This window comes from Seriola lalandi, unplaced genomic scaffold, assembly GCF_002814215.2.
Source record: "Seriola lalandi dorsalis isolate HSWRI2012SDOR001 ecotype SW California unplaced genomic scaffold, Sedor1 jcf7180002054832, whole genome shotgun sequence".
Lineage (NCBI taxonomy): Eukaryota > Metazoa > Chordata > Actinopteri > Carangiformes > Carangidae > Seriola > Seriola lalandi.
Window position 1 is genome coordinate 1,436,480 of NW_019525385.1, and position 19,553 is coordinate 1,456,032.

At 44.5% G+C, this 19,553-nt stretch overlaps 1 protein-coding gene across 4 annotated transcripts in view; it reads right to left on the reverse strand.

The window, feature by feature from the left end:
- Positions 1-19,553, reverse strand: part of zmiz1a (zinc finger, MIZ-type containing 1a) — a 99,306-nt gene that overhangs the window by 70,714 nt on the left and 9,039 nt on the right. For all 4 annotated transcript variants that reach the window (XM_023426627.2, XM_023426626.2, XM_023426625.2 and 1 more), the window contains exon 2: positions 6,151-6,267. The gene's annotated coding sequence lies outside the window, so the exon portion shown is untranslated. The remainder of the gene's footprint in view (positions 1-6,150; positions 6,268-19,553) is intronic.

Below are 19,553 nucleotides of genomic sequence, written 5' to 3' on the forward strand. Positions count from 1 at the left end.
CCCCCTTTTCTTGCAGCTATTATATACTATTGTTGAAAAGCTACACCTACATTTAGGACATTGTGTTTGGCTCTGTTTGGCTCACTGCCAGAAATAAGGAGGTAGAGGGAGGAGGGGAGGAAGGAGGTTCAGCTTTCATGAGGCCAACTGTTGAGCACACAGCCATCCTCCACTTGATCAGCGTTGGCCTGCACACGTCTAGCTCTTTACTCCTTTCATTTGCTCAGTCTTTTGTTCTTACTTTCTCCCGCTTTCACACAAGAATCTGTCCTGCCTCTCTCTCTCTCTCTGTCTGTTTAGCTCTCTCTTTCTCAGCCACAGCCGTTGTCAATTAGGAGGGTCAGGCAACGCAGTGGAGAATAACTCAGGCTCTGGTATCTGGAGCTGGAAGGACCCAAAGATCAGCAGCAACAAGAAACCACTGCTAGAACTTGCTGCGCCAAAAACTGGGCTGTGGCTGGCCTGCGTGTTTGTTGCATAAATCTGCTCCGTGTCAACAGGTTGTCAGTGACCTCTGACCTCCATATTTTAACAGACTATGAATATGACAGAACTGCTAATGCCGCAATTGGCGCAGAGCTGTCCTTCCCCCTGCCTGAGTGTCAATCTCTTTCCTGTTCGATTTAAGATCGTGGCGTAAAAACAATGTGTAATTACTCACACACCCATGCACAGGCAGGCACACCCGCACATCCAAACTAGAGTGCTACTTTAATTGCTTTGTTTCAGTTGTCCCCTCTGAATGGGAGAGAAGCTGCGGGCTGCAGTTTACAAGACACATCTGCAGGTGTTGCATTTCAAACTGAGAAACTCAAGCTGTGAGACTGAACACATACAATAACACAGGCGTGCAGACAGAGGAATATACAGCCAGATTGTCTCTCTGTCTCCTCCTCTCTCACATACACACACTGCAGGTGCAGCGCTGCTCAGTGCTTTCCTCCGCTGCATTCAGCCTGAAAACGCTGGCACATCTGAGCGAGGTGAAATTGAAAATCTCTTAACATCTGTGTCGCTTTCTATAAAAATACTGACTTTAATGTGCCACAGCACAAAATATACGACAAGACAAAGCTGAGGCGCAGTATATTGAGCACAGGCCTGTCAAATCGAGAGAAAGAGTGTGCTTATCAATGGGGCCCCTGCAATGTGGCTGATGCTTCCCAGTAGGTATTACACACTAGAAGTCTGACAGAGCCATAAACACCCCAACTAATGTGTCCGAGGGTCATGAAGGTTTTAGATAACCTCTCTGTGGCCGGTACGGTTTGTGAAAAACTGCTTCACGTTGTTTCCATAGAGCCCCTGGTACACAGTATCTCCTTAGAAAACAACTCATTCATAAGAAATTTCACCCCTTTAATTTGAAACCTCTTGGTGCAGTGTCTCTATAAGAATCAAATCTGTTTGTTATAGCTGGGAGTCAAGTAGTTTGGAGGCTCTTGGGTAGCATGTCTCCTAATTCACCAAAAGAAAGAGCAATCAGCTAAGCTTCAAATGGCATCCGACAGACGACAGATTCAATCTCCTTTCTTCGAGCATCTCTATTGTAATGTTCCCACACACTGGCGTGCGTGCAGCATTTCTGATAATCTATGCAAATAGGCCACAGATGGACAAACATGTATCTCATTTTGAGACATATGTGTCGCACTTTTTAAAGTAATAATTTTTACATCTCCCCGCATTTTTTGCTCTCATCCTGTTCCTGTCATCTATTGTTCGTTCATTAAGAGTTACGTGTGACTGTGATGCTGGCGTCTTGCCACACCATTTGTGAAATTATTCAAATGAGGACACCGTGTTTCTTTTGTTTACTGCCTTGAATGGCGACACGGAAACAAGGTTGGAGTATTCATGAACGCCATTTCTCACTCTCACTCTCATGCTACAACTACCAACCCCCATCTCTCTCCCTCTCTCTGTGAATCCTGCCGCAGCATTGGGGGAACGTCCTGGGCATTATGAGAAGCCATTAATGAGTGTGTGGCGTGGCGTGTTGTGATGCGCGGCATATTGCAGCCATTCATCAGAGCTGGGAGACACTTGACAGGCGGACAGCCAACAGGTTGTGTAATCATATAACACAGCCATGTCAGGCCTGCCACGGCTCCGTGTCCCATTCAGGCCTCTAATGTTGTTTTCCTCTGGGTAATTGACGACGCCAGACAGAGAGACCCAGTGATGGATAACATCACGGACCGACCGGCGCACAAAGATGCCGGTCTACTGGAGTGATGTCATTTCAGATTACGTCAACATTTGAAGACGTTTAAAGGAAAATTCTGGTTCATTAAAACTTGGGTCTGATTTTCATAGTTTTAGCCAGCGTTTCTTTTAGTTATGATAACTTTGTGGTCAACTCCATAATGAGATCTGGGAACATGATGATATCACTAAAACTAAGTCAGACAGGGCAAGATATTGGTGGTCACATGATCAGATAAATTGTAAACAGCTAGATCATCTAAAACAGATTATCTAAAACACCAAATACGAAAGTGAGTGCACCCAAAAGATTGGTAATAATGTGTTATTGCGCAGGAAAAGTTTCAGTCAAGGTTAAACCAGGCGGGTCAGCCACCAAAGTATACTTGGCAATTCATTTTTTAGCTTTCTTTCTTTTTATTTGTTTATCCGTCCGAGAGAACAACGCTATCCGTGAATAAGAAGTGGACAATCTCTGGAAAACCCCTTGCTCTACCCCTCCCCTACCTGTTCGTACACCTGACACAGTCGACCTTGTGAAAATGAACCGAAAATATTTTTTTCATTTCGTCATTGAAGAGCCCTTCTCTCTCTGTCTGTCATAGTCACAGATCCCAAAATCTAATTCTGTGGGAGACACTGTAAACTGCGACGAATGTTTACAATGGACAGTTTGGGTAATAATGTCACCTTTTCACCTTACAAAGGAATTTGACTGGTCTGGGTTTTGGTTTACAACCTGCATGATCATCGGACCACTCCTGTCTGACTTCTTCTTAGCGATGCCTCTCTGTTACCAGATCTGTGCAAAGCAATGTTCTTATTAGCCATTCTTACCTCTACTATTGTAGCAAAGATGGCCAAGCTATGAAAATAAGACCTAAGTTGTATGAAACTGGAATTTCCCAAACAAAAAACAGAAAGCCAGGTCACACCGCCGTGACGCATCTTGATCTATTTTGTCATTATGGTATATTACTTATACCATACTAATTCTGTAAATGAGGAGAAAAAAAGCATCTAAATCTGTTAAAGGAAACTAATATAATACATTAATCTAAGTTACTACATTAATTATGTCACAACTTTACAAAGTGGATGTGTTACTCTGGTAATTATAGTGTAACCTGGAAAGCCATCTGATGCTGAGGAATGTGTTGCAAATATTCCAACTCCTCTGCACAACTCAACTCTCAGCTGCATCAGAGCAGTAGAGGTGGCCCTGAGGCAGTGTTAGACGTTGTTAGGATAGCAAGTATCCTCACACAACCTGTTCTGCTCTGTCCCTAAGCTGGAAAAGAGAAGACAATGTTCTCTCTCATCCTCCCACTCTCACCACTTTATACCTCTGCTTGTTTGTGAGATGCCTCTTGCAGCACACAATCCAAAAGAGGCCGGCTTGTGTGTGAGGAAAAATGGGCCGTAAGACGATAACCACAATGACTATCACCAGCAAGGATAAAAATACACATTCCTGTCTTTTGAATATCATCACAGTTACCTAAGCTGCAGCACCCTGAAGTGAAACCTCCTTGGAGAACACGAGTCTCTTCAAGACTCGTGTTCTCTCTCATTTTGTCTTTATCTAAGTCTCTCACCTTTCCTCTGTCACAAACATACAGTACAACGTACTAGCACATCAGTACACAGATGATGGAGAAAACCACGGAAAGAAATGAGTAAGAGAAGAAGGATGGACAAAACACAGAATGGAGGGAAAGAAACAGAAAAATGGAAGAAAATGGAGAAGGCTGGGAATGGGATGCTAATTCACTTGGTGTGAGCTAATCCCCAGGATCCTTTGCTTTATCTAGGAATGCCATGCGGCACCGAGGCACACACAACACATCAAAAGAGCCAAAACCAATACAGTCAGACTCTGTCCACTAATTTGAAAATGCTCTTTACATGACTAAACAGCGTGCGTCCACACTAGTGTTTTCAGATTGTTTGCATAAAGATCAGATACAGCCCGGTTGTTCTGCTGAGTCTCAGCTGGAAAACGGTAGCTCCTCTGCAGCTCCACTGTTTTATGAACAAAATAAACAAATACGGATTCACAGCGTCAGCCGTATTGAGTAATAGCTAAATGTGAGTGACAACAGAGTAGGTTGGAGGCCAACATAAAGTTGTTCTCTTAACCTCGTCGCATCCGGGCAAGGTTTACGTCATTGATTTCTAAAAGCCCTGTTTTCCCCTCGTTCATGTCAGCTACAGCGGCTACGTGCGTTAAGCTGCGTAGCTAGCTGCAACCCTGTGTTGCAGAGCCATAAATTTCACCTTTAGCGTGGACACAACACTGAAGGATTCCACCCAACCATTACACACTCAGACAAACACACACACACACACACACACACACACACACACGCTCTTCCTCTCGCCTCAATCTCAACCCCGTCGCCTCACAACGGCCACAGTGTTCAGTGTCAACAGTGACCACACTATGTGGTGCCGACATTAAAAATGCATCCAATTAAAGCTGCAGGGGAAAAAACTCCTCTGTAAACGGCAACAGTCTGTAGCATGTTTGCAGCAATGATAGGCTTTCTAAACAAATTAAGCCAGCAGAGCTCTACATTACTCATCCTGGCTGGCTGTCTGGCCAAATTCTGCCTCAATTGCACAGTTGTTTGATCAACTGTTGGTGTGCTGTGTTTGTGTTAATGTGAGAGGAGGAAAAAAAAAAAAAAAAAAGAGCAGACACGAGTCCATGGATACCAGGCGAGATGAATACAGTACGACAGCAACAGAGAAGCGCAGTAAAACTTGTCTTCCTATACTTTCATGTGTCTGCAGTCATGTGCTGTCACATTCTGCAGCTCTGTTCTGTCTGCTGGCAGCTTCTCTCTTTCGTTCACTGTGCATTACTTGTCACTATGTCCATGGTCGGCGCACGTGTGCATGTGTGTGTGTGTGTGTTTCTGTGTGTGTTAAACCTGTCGCTTTCTGTGCTCTGACGTCCGTGTGTTAATCGCTTTGGCTGATCCCTGCTAGTCGCGCATGTGTGTACAGTATCTGTGTCTGTCTGTCTGCATATACGTGCATGTGTGTGTTTGTGTGTGAGGCAGATGTTCCCCTGGCGGTAACTTTGCTCAGTGTTCACACACACACACACACGCTCACAAACACACTGCGCTAAGGAAGATTAACCAGCACTTTATTATTTATTTGCCTCCTGTATCTGGCCCCCCCCCCCCACACACACACACACACCTCCATACTCCTTAATCCCTGGTAGAAAATACAGTAAGAAAGGCAAGAAGAAAGTGTAACACTGGAGCTAGGTGGAAGAGTTTTGCACCTCTCTGGACATACTTTAGCAATGACAAACTTTTCTGGTTGCCTGAGAAAAAGCCGTTGAATATCAACCACAGTAAACTCACGATGAGCAAATTATTTCATTCAGATAAAGCAGTGCTATTATGCAATTTACATTTATTTAATGACAAATCATTATAATATTCCACCTACAATTCTACTGAGACACAATGATCTCAATCGGCAAACTGCATTTTGAGTGCATGAATCTTTTTGCTTTCTGCATCTGTTCACTGTAAAAAAAAAAAAAAAAAAATTTAAATCAGAAAATATGAGTGTTTTGGAAAAAATGGTTCTTGAATCAAAGCATCTTGGTTTTGTACTATTCTCCAAGTATTGACACTGGCCACAGGGTTCTCGGCGGGGACTGGCTGGGTTTTTTTTTTTTTTACACAGAGCCAAACAGGATCCTGCACAGCTCCTCATAAACAGCAGCTGCAGACTGCTCAGATCCCAGTTCCTCCCCGGCCGCCAGCCCAGGAGGGTCCAATCAAAACCAGCCACATTACTCCCTCATTTTGCCTTTGCGTGCCAAGTGTTCTCTGTGTCGGAAAAAAAAAAAGCCAGGACTGAACCAAAGGGTGTGCAGAATCACTGAGCGGCGGATTAAAAGGAGTTTACCTGTGTGAACTTTGACCTCGGTGGTACTGCCGCTGTGGTGGCCGCCCCCTCCCCCAACCCAGCCTTCATGTATTCCTCACGCACGGTCCCTCGCTGACCCCCTCCTTAAGCGGTGATCTGAGGGGAAGGAAGACAGAAGAAAAGGCTGTTAGATTTCTTTTAATGGAATGCCAGGGAGAACCTGGTTCAGACAGAGGACAAATGTATCACAGAGAAATACACCCTGGTATTGAAAAATGTATGCAGGAAGCCATGGGGGAGTTTGCTATACTGCCCCATTTATTTTACCTCCTAACCCTGCCGGAGAGCCAATGAACCAATGAACAACTGCACCACCCATCACACTGCCTTGCCTGTATACTGCAGCAGTCCTGTATATCCCCCCACGCGACCCCACCCCCCACTGCACAGGAACAATGTCCTTCCTAAAGGTTATCAGCAGCCTGACGCTTGGTCAGCCCTCATCCTGAGTCCATTACACACAGAGCAGTGAGATTCACTGCCTTAATACACCTCTCTTAGTCTCTCCTCACTGCTTCGCTGCGCCCTTTACAGGCTGATACAAATCCGGCGTAGGCCCAGAACACATACACACAGGTTTTGGGATTAGCCTACCAGCACATTGCCACTCTATCTCTAGTCATCTACAATGCACCTCGATTCGAATGAAAGAAGTTCTGTTTTGTTGTGGTTTTGTTCAGATAAAAAGTTGTGATGAACCCACTGTATGTTACCTGCCCACAAGCAAACCACAGACGGACAAAACTAGTCCCTAACTGGTGAACACAGTGGAGCATAGAGTAGCTACAGAGCCAGTTATTTTCCCTCAGGGGTTAATGGAGTCCAAAAGCTGAGCTAAAGAAAAGAAAGAATATTGGACTTTGTGGCACAAACATGATTCTAAATCAATGCTTACGTTTCCGGTTGTCTGCTGGACACATAAACAATCAACCGTTTGCTAATACATTCACCACAGCAATATGTGCTGCGTTTACAACTTGTTGCCCCGGGCCCAACACTTGTCTGTGACTCTTAGTTAATATTAGCATTTTTAAACTGTCTTCTTGGGCTCACTCTTCTTTGCAATTCTTTAAAAGTACATATGACAACAGTAACTATTTCACTTATTTCAGTGTTTATCTTAAGGTCTCCTGGCAAACACACACCACTCCCTTATCTCTTCCATTGTTTCATCCCTTACAATCTCTAACACTGAAACAAACAAGCTTCCCCTGCTTCAGGCTGCCCTTGTGGCCATTTTCCAAGAGGTACAGTATAACTTGGCTCGTCTGATCAGAGTCGAAGAATTTTTGGCCAGTGGGACGCAGCCAACGAGGAAGCTTCCATACACAAAAGTACGGGGAAGTGGAAGAAATCTGATATCAGTAATATCGGAAGGAACAGGTGAATATTTCTAATACATCGTCTCTAAAAAATATCTGCTGTTGATATTTAGACACTAAACCATGGGCGCAGGGATTGAATGGGGCCCCTCCCATACATCTTAACACCTGCTCATTCATTCACTTAATCCATGAGAAGAAGGGAGCCCACTGGAGAACATACTGTGGGAAGAGGGGGTTGATTTTGGGCCGAGGCCAAAAGGAAGAGGACAGGGTGGAGGAGAAAGCTATAAATACACAGGGAGGCGAGCAGGTGTCGCAGACAAATGTGATTTACAGGGTCTACGTACCATCCAGTGCTGGCAGGTAAGCCTATTAGGCTGATATTACCCAGCTATAACACGCACTGATGGACCCTCTTTAAAAATGTGTGTGCCGAAAGTGTGTAAAGGTGATGGGTTTAAGAGAGAGATTATAATATCACATTGTTAAGTTTGCCACACATTAAGTTCTGAAAATTCAATAATTATATCTTTATTGAGCCAATTTTCGGCTGGTTTTATTCGGTCCGTGACATATTTTTCCAAGGTGATGTCATTTAGCAACCGCACAAGAGAAATATGTTTAGTTTTCTTAAGGTTGGTTAAAAAAAAGTAAAACAACATGGTTTTATTACAGCAGAGGTTAGATTGGATTCCAGTTTACAAGCAATACTGGGCAATTTCTTATTTTTTTGTACTCTGAAATGACATCAGGCTTCGAAGCTGAAGAGCGCAAGAGAGAGCTAAATACTGAGATGGCAGTGCATTTCTGCATATTGGAAACCGCCGGGGAGCAATCACTGAAGAATGCAAACGTTTATGAGAAACTAAACGCACTAGAACGTCGAGCGGAGATCTGCAATCGAGTTTCACTTGTAATACTGCATGAGAGACACGAGACTACAAGGAAATTGCTACCACTTGAGCAGCACACTACAGATGGTGTCGAGAGCCACACAGCACAAAGCAATGTGTTCCTTAATAATGTGGTGAATATTGCAGTGAAAAGCTGAGTGCTTCGTACTAGCTTCTGCAGACTCCAGCTTTTTTTTTTTTTTTCCTTCCTGTCAGAAGTGTGAACTCTTTCATCCCGGATATAAGAGGCTGCGGTAAAATCCTCAAAGAAACTAATCGTGTTAAATGACGTTTGTGTCTGTATCCATGACTTCTGAGTGTGTTGTTAGTATGTGGGCTGTGGGGGGGGGGGTTATAGGTGCCTCTTAGAGAGTAAAAAATTCCTGTCACCTTTGGATCTAAACTCTGTGTCAACTCTCCACTCGAACCTGTCGTCTCCTGTTTCGTAATCGCGTTTGGTATTACTCTCTTAACGCTTCAGTCCTGGTAATCGTATCTGATGATGTGGCTGTTCATTGACTGAGATAAACCAATTTTCTGCGCAAACTCTTTAAAGTGATTCGAATGCTGGAGATGACAAAGCCCAAGTTTGCTTGTTAAAAGCCCTTAACACCACAAGGTTTACTTTAGCTTCCTGGGGGGAATCCTAGTCTCAAGCGGCTGCTCAACTCATACAGACAGACTCACTCACACGTGTACACGTTCACATCTATACACACACACACACACACACACACACACACACACACACACACACACACACACACACACACACACCTTATCATCCAGGGCTGAGGAAGCAGGAGGGCTATAAAAGCCAACCTCATCTCCTTAAAACAGGCAGGGCTGTCCCTGGGCGTCTTAACACAACTCATCAACTGTTAAACCAGAGAGAGAATCAGAGCAGTAAAAATCAATGCCCCCCCAACACGGCGAACAGCAGTCAATGTTGTTGGGTGGAAGAGGAAAGAGCGAGAATTTGCAACAGCGTCTGGAGGGGTAAAGAGAAGGAGGGAGGGAAGGAAGGAGAAAGTCCATGTTAAACTAAAAGGGTAGGCTAATATATGTAATTGATTACCTCTATGCAAATAGAAGAACTCTTAAAACCAGAGAATGCAATTTAAAGTAGGAGAGTCTCTGAAATCGATTGGCACTGTGAGCGAGAGAAGCCATTTCCCTCTAGCCAAGATAAAACACTTTACTATGAGCTGTCAGATACTTATCAGGAGGAAATTAGCAGAGGAATACCATTTTCCCAAAACAAACAGGTCAAGTGTTTCTCCTCCTCGAGTGGTCTCTCCCTCTCCTTCATTCTCTCCCGCTCTGATATCATCATCTGTTATTTCCTCCCGTTTAAATGCCAACAGTGAGGAGGCCGGCGCTGCGTTTCATTCAAACAGATCATCTGTAATAAAAAAAACCCATGCAGGCTGGCCCCCGTGCGCCGGGCTGGAGCAGCCTGTTGTTTGAAACGAAGAAGATGAGGTCTCGGGTTCGCCTCGGCTCCCGGGAGCAACCCCAGAGCCTGCCAGCACCCGCACGTACACACTGACGCAAGTCCGTCCTGAATCTCCCAGCCAGATCTCACCAAAACAATATTTGCGTTTTTTGGCCTGCAGTCTGTGTTCCCGGCTGAAAAGAGAGAGGGGGAAAAAAATAGAAAGAAAGAAAACACACAGAGAACAGAGCACAAAGAGATGTCGAAGCAGGCAGCAGCCCACACAAGGCAGCCTTGTCGGAGAGAGGAGAGGGCAGCTCGGCGTCAACATCAACACTGGTTCTGCAGTCATCGCTCAGCAGGTAATTATGATAACAACGTGTTCCCTGGGCAGCCTCTCTCTGATTTCGTTTCCGAGCACTTACCCTTCCTAAAATCTCCTCCTGATAATATCTGATATGATTACAAAGTCAAGATCCCTTTCAAGGAGTGCCCACTTATGTGCCTCTAGTTTGGCGTATAGTAACTCTCCCTCTTGTGACTACACAATAATGGGTCTCAGCTTATTGTGTATGCTTAGCTAAGATGTTGCACCATTCAGATTTTCATCACATGTTGCAAAATGCCATGACATAAATGAACCTCACCCACCGGCTGCTACTGAACCCTCCGCTGCCTGCTATTACCTTTGATTGTAAACACAGTCTCGCCACATGGGGAAATACATCATTTCATTGTGTCTGTTATCATCCAGTTTGAAAGTGGGAGTTTGGCCCTGAATGGAGTCGTCACAGTTGACCCTGTGATTACCTCTGCGGTGCGGCATTTTCCTTGGCTGTCATCACAGCCGACCCCTTTAAACAGCCAGCGTTGCTCTGCAACAGGGCTAGGCTGTTGACATACTGAAGACATTTAAGATAATCCCGGAGATGTCTCTGTGTTTTCCAAGATTACATCTTCAAAGGGGAAACGCGGCCGGCAGCCTCTACTTGAAAGGGAGAGAGATGTGGAGGGCTCTTGTTCTGAAGGAGGGGGTGGAATAGCTCAAGAATGCAATCATGGTTTTGGAGTGGAAGAAGGCCTGTCCTGGCTAGCTAAGCTGGCGGGAGGGTGGTAGAGAGGAATCAGACCTGAGAGAGAAAACACACCTGTTGGACAGGACAAAACAGAGGGCGGTAAAGAGAGGACTCTCACCTGTGTGACCTGACAAAAGGTTGTAAATCTCGCGGTTCATCTCTGGCCCAGCCCTGCCTTTTATAATGTCTGGTATGCTGGCATTTTGAGGTTAAATGGTCAGGTTTAGAGGGTAAAATACACACAAACTATGACAAACTATCATAAAGCTCCACCATTTCTGAATTACCTAAATATATCTGTAATTTCTAGCAATTTCTTATTAGTTAGAATTCTCATTGACATTATCGCAGGTTTATGTTTTCTGAAAAAAATAACCCTGATGATGTCATTGGGGTAATCTCTGTTTGGGCTTGAGGGCTACAAACCGATAACAGAAAGCCTGTATTATAACCAGGGGCTTGGCGTTTGAAAGGTGTGGGAATTAACCATCCAGGGGAAGTCTGTGGTGCTGAGTTCCATTGTGGAGGATCCAGCGTTTTTGGAGTTTGACCTTTACAGTGAGATATCTCAACAATTCCGATTCCCAACTTTATTTAAGACCAATGCTAAATAAGTTGAGTACATTTCCATTGTTTGTTATTTCAGTGCAGGAGGCAAACTTTGAGAAAACAATCTTGGAATGTATGCTGCTGTGTGCTAGTATAGACATAGAGCTTTTGAGACAGATTTCCAGGTCATTAAAGTCATCTTTTGGATCAAAATGTGACAAAGTGTGATGTTTGCCAAGTAAAGTGAAGTTTGAGTCTATTAATCCCCGAGGGAAGATTTGTCCTCTGCATGTGACCCATCCTGACTATTTAGGACTTAGGAACTTCCTGCTCCCTGGGCGCTGTGCTGTGCTGTGCTGTAACTCCAGTGATCATGATTTAACTCCTGCATAGCCTCCAGGCAGTTCACTCCCACAGTGAGCTATACATACTGCATCATCACAAAGCATTTTTTTTTATAGACTTTGCATGACATCTGTGATGAGCTGCCTGACTACTTTACATCTCTGAGCAAAAAGATAAGCATCAGAGATACTTAATGAAATGTGTCACACTCAGATTGCTTAGGAACTATTCAATAAAAGCAAAAAATTATGACTCATATTTGCAACAAATGTCAGCAGTGACGTCCTCTGTGAGCATCTCTTAATGACTCATTGAAGTGCTTGCGAACATCGGCTCTGACGGACATAGACAGTACCATTTCCAGCCGCTGACTGGCACTGTGATAACATTGGTACTAATTATAGGACAAGAGTATTTTGACACAGTGCACAGGGGAGAACTGTGAAGAGCACAGACGTAATAATAGCAAGTTCTACTACAGCGAACTAGCAGGCAAAAACTGAGCCTTCATGCTTCCTTTTCTGCCCCGTCCTCATTCTCAGCTGGCTTGATGACATCATGAGTGAGTCAGCAACCAGACCCCAGAGCAGGGATCAAAAAGCACAGAGTGAGGTCTGTCTATGATCAGCCGCGCATACTGTACGCCATGAGAAGGCACAAACACCCAGACACAGAGGGACAAGTCACACAACCACCAGAAGGCTATTTTTGAGCCACAGAGGAAGAGGAGACGGAGGAAAACAAATCTGTCAACGACAGGAGGCTGGGACTGCGTAGACAAATCAGTTGATTCATAATTGAGTCTCACAGAAAGGAACTTATTTTAGAATGAGCGGCGATAAACAGCGACGTGAGTGCGGACGGGGAGAGCACAAAGCAGCAACAGCAGCATTGGGTATTAGTATGGTTCCTCTGAGAGAGCTCTGCGGTGGGCCCCTCCTCCGTCCCTCCAGCCTCACTGGCCACGGTTGAAAAATTAATGCAGCAAACTGACAACACTTAGGGCCTCCCTCTCTCTCTCTCTTTCTCCCCCTCTCTCCCCCTCCCCATGTACCAAACAGGATCAATTACCAAAGCAGGGCTCCACTCGCTATCAGCGCTAAAGAAACAAGAGGCACTCTCTATCACAGTTGTGTGTGTGTGTGTGTGTGTGTGTGTGTGTGTGTGTGTGTGTGTGCGCGCGTGTGAGGTTCAAGAAGGCTTATGACGAGCAGAAAGAGGAGGAGGAGGTGGTGGTAATAGTCTGTTTGCTTCTCTCTAATGACAGCAGCAGAGTGGATTAGTGAGCCTCATAACCCATCAGCATCACTCCTCCCAGTAAGTGACAGAGCATGTAAATAACCAGTTGTGGCCACTATTAGGAGGAGAGAAAAGGGGGGAGACTAATAAACCAAAGAGTCTGAATGTGTGTTATGTGAGCGTTTCATCCGTGTGTCTTCATTTGTATGCAGGTGGAGATTTCGAGGAGTTCCATTTCTACAACATCAGCCAAGTTATTCAAATGCAGCACATCTGACTGGAGAGGATAACATAAAGAAAGGCATCAGCAGAAATGGCAGCAGGCAGTAATCCCCCGGCCAGGGCCACTTGTGTTTGCCACGCAGGCAGGCAGCGCTGTCAGTGGCAGCACCTATACAGGCCTTATCAGTGGCAGCCATAGGGCTCTTCTAATAACCCTGCTGATGCTCTGTGGTGCAAGGACAGACAGGGAGACGGACAAACAGACAGACGCAGACAGACAGGCAGACAGGTTTCACTTCCCGCTTAAAGAAAGAGGCCGAGCGCCAGGTATCAGCCTGTCGCTGCGTGTGCGCACACACTGAGTGCAATTACTCATTTCCCTCACTTTGTTGCGTGTAATATTCTTACACAGCTTCACACGTGCTGCCTCTTTCATCTAAATGCACTCCAGTGTTGACCGCCCCACCTCTTAACCCTTCACATGCACGCGCACACATACACACACACACAGACACATTTTGCATTTATGACAGCGTTGTCTAAACTAAGGTACACTGGCACTGCAGCCCCAGCAGGAGCATATCTGACTCCAGCATCATTATCACCATTCAAAAGGTCAAGCACAGTGCTTCCACCCTCTTCTTTGTGATTTATGCCTTTGTGCTATTACTTCTGTTCACATTAATCTCCATCTGTAAATCTAATCACGCCGCCTCACCATCGCAGCTCCTGGCGCTCTCAGGACAGAAGCCGCAGCCGACAGGAAACAGCTTATGTAAATACACCACTGTTGACACAAGATGGGCAGCACACGGTGCCTCGCTGCTATGATGAGACACACTGATCAGGGTACAGATAGGAAGAGCTATCACTTTATTGTTGTTTCTCTTCATTTACTGTCACTGTTCACCGCTATCTCTACATCCGTCCATCTCGATATACTTTTCATATCTCCAGGAGCATTTTTCTCGGCTCTTCTTAAGAGACTGAGGTTGTTGTTACTGAGAGGAACTGAAAAAAAAAAAAAAATGCAGACAGTGCAGTAAGGGTTCCATTTGTAGTCAATGAATAACTTGAAAATTGACACCAGTAAATGAGGGTGACGCGAAAACAGAGCAGCATCTTCAAATAGAAACGCTTCCAGGCGTTCTGCGCGTGTATGTGAGCCAGTAATCATTACCTTCAGAAAGGCTTACTTGAAGTGTCGTGAAAACATCTAGTCTCGCGTGCCTCGAAGGAGCCTTGGAGCACTTTGAGCAGAGTTGCCGGACGCTCTGCTCTGTGGCTGCCACATGCAAGAATAAAGGCTTAATCAGGTCTCCTGTGTGGAAATGCAGCCGTGCCTTCTGAGAGAATTCCCTCTGCACGGACTGATGGGAACCTTGGCGATGACGCAGAGAAGCCTGCAGGCCTGTCAGCTTGTCTCCATGCAGCTCAAATCAGCACTCAGCTCTCAGAGAACTTCTACTGCCGCACTGACACGCACTCACACGCCGGCTAACACGAATCTCCAGCATCACTTCAAACATCCACTCAGTCCCTCAACATCATACTCGACATGTGGCGTGTGTGTGACATTCTCACCACAAGCCCGGGTTGAATCATTCCAGCTATTAAATTAGATATTGTGTGGCACACGATCATCTCAAGATCAAGTCCAGATATGTAGGAGCGCATTAATCCAGCCGGACCGGAGGCTGCAGGGAAGAATTGTTAAAAGGTTACATTAAGTTTTATTGGCACGAAACATTTAATCATAAATTTGTTTCAGTTTTCTGTGGTGTAAACCTTATAGCTGAGCCAAGAAATTTCAGTTCTCGACATATTTTCATTCAATTAATAAAACATAAAGAAGTGATAATGTTAAAAACGACATCTTAGAAGACTAGAAAGACTTTCTTTTGATGAGAGCAGATAACAGCAACAAACCAGAACCATTTGTTGCAATCTGTTGCAACCATCACCTTGCAACAATACCCAACATACAGGAAGAGAAAGTCAATACAAAGCCCTAATTCCTTTGACAGATATTATCAACTCAAGATTTCAACATGGTGACTGATATTTTATGTGCCACCAAAATGCAAGGAGAGAGCGTTTAATAATTGATGGTGCTGGAGCAGGGAGATTTTTAACCGCTCTCCTCCTGTTATCAATCATTAATGGAGTTTCCATCAAAAACACTTCAACCCCTCAAGTATCAAATCTCTCTTGAAGGTGGAGGGCCCACATTCAAACATCCCACTTAATCAAAGGGCACACAATGTGCTCTCCCTTTCTCTCATTTTCGCTTGCGCAAATTAGGATAATAACAGCACAAATTGCAAAATTGTTCACAGCGTAAGTGTAAAAGTAGGCATTTTAGCTGAGGTCTTCTTGTGAGTGATGAGGGTTAATGGGAAAATTCTAAATGTTGAAATCACAGAGGGGGAAACAGCCTGCTACCAGGGTTTTTTTTTTTTTTACTTTCTTTCTCTCTTGTGCCGTATATATATGCAGAGCTGTTTAAAGCTCGACATATCTATCCAGCTCGCTCTGCTCTGTAAAGCTGCAAGGCCTGCCTGGTCAAAGTCATACAGGACGCGATGTGCATCAGCGACACTCACAAAGCCGTAACACCGCCGCTACCCTTTAAAACAACCACAAGGTTACACACGGCACTGCATGTGCACGTAAAGATGCACAAACACACACACACACACACACACGCACACACACATGCACACACCAGAGTCTGCTAGAGTTTACAGCTTTGGACTGACTTTAAGGGATCAGCTAAAATCTTCCAATATCAAAGTCCACCACCCAGCTAGGGGTTACATGTACATGTGTAAAATGTACTTTTAATCACTGCAGCATCTTCTCCGACAATCCCACAGCCACAGATGCCACATACCCAGCATGCACCTAGCAGCTAAGTGATAGCTGAAATGATAGAGTATTCCTAATTACCCATCAAGATGGTTTTGACAGTGTTCTGTGTGCCAGTAATCAGTGTCATGGCGCAGTGCCAGTAGCGACTCGGTTTTGTTTGATTTGTAGTCTGCAGCTGAGTAGCAGGTCTTACACCATCAAAGCTGCAGTGCAACTCTCTTTCGCTTTCGCTTTCTCCCTGTCTCTCTCCCTTTCTCCTCCTGCTCCCCCACCACTCCCCTCCATCCATCCCCCCATACTCTCACAACCCCCCTCCATCCCCCAGCAACACACACACATATACATACACACTCGCACTGTCCTGTTTCGCTGGCCCGACCTTGCCTGTCATCAGGTATAAAACACCTTTTCCAGGCTGCTGCATAACTGCCGCACAGAGAGGACACTAAGAGGATTCTTCTGGAGAAACTTCTAGCTTGAGGAGTTCAGGTAAAAAAAAAAAAAAAGAGGGGGAGCGGGATGCATCAGGATTTATGAGATATTAATAAGAATCTATGAAAGCTATAAAAAGGTATGAGTGGAAGATGTGTAGTCACTAATGAGATGCATTATGACAGTGCAAAATGAGCTGTATCAAGGTGAATGGGTGTTAGTGAGGACCAACATGAATCTATGAAAGAGTGATTTATACAGTGTAAGCACACTGTGAGCCTTGGCTATGATACTGTAAGCGAACAGAATTAATGCACAGAGTCAGCCAGCTAATATTTGCTTAGTGAATGTTATCTGAAATATGCAACGCAGCTAGTTTCTTTTTTAATGTCTTTAAACTCAGTGTACATTGGCCAGGAGTTTGTCTGGTTATAACAGCTGTTTAATCCTAAACCCACGCAGAAAGGGCTGGTCTATACTGTGACTATGTACATTATATTGACTCACATAGTATTATATCTTCGTAATGACCATATGTAAACATGTATTTTCGATCTCTTACTCTTACCTGCACTTGTGAGAGCATTTACATTCATATCATGGAGCCATCATGGGCTTGGGCTCCTGCCAACAAAGTGTCACAGGTTCAATTACCTTTCAAAAGATAACAGCCGTGTCTCCCATTTATCTAATCTCAGCCTGATTTTCATCTCAGGGATTTATACAGGTAAACAAGACGTCAAGATATTCATTTCGAAAGCGGACGGGCGTTGTAAAGGGGACTAATCTGCTTGTCACACATGCTAGCCCTTTTACTTTGTGACTCTGCTGACTCACACGAGATGAGCTGAATCAAAGCTGCTTCTGATTCAGTGACTCAGGAGCTTTGTAAAGCTGAGGACTCCCAAAGCTTTGACTTAATCAAAAGGGCCTAGTGTTTTATCTTAAAGGACCATACCTGTGCATTTGTAGATCTCTGAATTGCTGCCCACAACTCTTGATTTTATTCAGTGATTCAAAGGCGTTGTGCTCATTGGCTGTTTGTGCACTAAGTACGCGGATATCATTTTGCAGTGCCAGGGCCGGAAAGACGGTTACAGAAAAATTGGCACAAGAATGGCAACAAGTGTGAATGAGAGTGATGCAGCTAAACCGGTTGTCGTAAGTCACCTTTTGGAAATTTTAAATCTGCATATTCCTTGAGGCAATATTACGTTAACAAATATGTCAGACACTGTTGTGTTAGGACAAAGTAACTCCTTCCTCTCGCTAAGAGAAAACATGAAGAAGTGAAAAGAAAACGCCAATTCAGTCTGATTATCAGACTAGTGGTTATGAGTGATCCCCTTACATACAACTAATACTTCACATTATTATCAGGTGTTTTCAAAAGAACATCATAGGTTTGCAGACTGATTTCCAAGCTTTCAGACTCCCTTTGGTTTCCATTAAATTCAACATTTAAATCAACTCGTAGAGAGCTGAAGTTTATTTAAGATCAATACTCCATCACAGTTTGCAATGTGCAATGTTTCTAATGTAAGGAAGTAAGCAGGAACAATTTTCAAAACTCTCCAGTATCAGAAAACTGACAGTCAAGAGCTGAAAAAAAAAAAAAAACACACACTGCTTTGACAAGCTGTTCTGTCAGGAAATCACATCGAAACGTCAGGTGAGTAAACACTGATGTGAAAAGGAGCATGTGAATTTAGTTGTTTCTTGCTTTGTAAAGGTTGCTCTCAAATCTCAGATGTTAGAGCATCTTCAAATGCACCGGCAGAAGTTTTCTAATCTCTGCTGTCACCTGCATCACTACGTTTAGATTACATACCTTAAGGGTAACTAAACACTCTATGTGCTGTGATGGATTAGCTGTCTCAATCAAGTTTCACGTCTCTGCAAGCTAAATTTCATAATTTAGTGGAATGAACAAAGACAAATGGCAGCCTCGAAGGGAGGGAATTAGTCTGAAAATGTCAGAAAATATATGAGTGTGTAAGATACAATGTAAGAGATTTGTAGTTAATGGGCTACTACGGGGCGAAAACGCTGGTACGCTCCTTTAATTGCGGCAGTCCCTCTTCAGCATTTCACATTTTCCCATGAACATCTGAGCTGAGCATCTAGCAGCCTTGTCACTTGGCATGAACTCACCTGTTTTGAGGGAAAACGTACCACTGCAACACAGATACACGTCAGAACACCGAGCAGGATCAATACACAGACTTTAATCTCTCAAGAAGGTATGTGAAGTATCAAACTTGGCAGACACTGTGTATGTCAACCCACAGTTTCACTCCGACAAACTCACGTTAACACGACCGAACAGCCGCAATTAACAACCTTTTATTCATTCTGTCATCGGTTTTGTCATTAATGGCAATGCCCCAGGCACAAGAATCCAGTTTAACTGTCAAAATCCTCCTTTCAGATCAACTGCACATCATTGCAGCTGATGAACAGCCTGATAAAACCCACATTTCGCTCTGCTCTCTGCACCTGTGAGTCTAAGAAAGAGCTTTATCTGGAAGACATGGGACACTGCCAGCCCAATTTGACTTACACAGTCCAAGCAACAGACGCTCCACAAAGAGACAACAAGTAGCTTAATACCCTGGTGTGTGAGCGGCTGTGTGCAGTGTGAATTTTAATGAGGAAGACAGAGAAACATAGAGACGCAAGAGGACCAAAACACAGATAGAGCTCTCAGATTGTCTCCCACGGTGTCTGGACTGGCGGCTGCTACTCTTTGTGACCCCGATGCTTCGAGCCACAGATCAGATCAGGGACACTGTGCGACAGATGTCTGCCCCGGCGCTCTGTTCCAGGCATGAGTGCTGCTGGCACACACACCAAAGAGGAGGGGGGGGGGGAGGGGGGGAGAGATAGATGGAATGGAAAAGCAGAGGAGGGAAAAAAAAAAACAGAGACGAAAGAGCGAAAGAGGAAGAGGACAAACAGAAAGAGGAGAGTTTGCCCTCGGAAATCA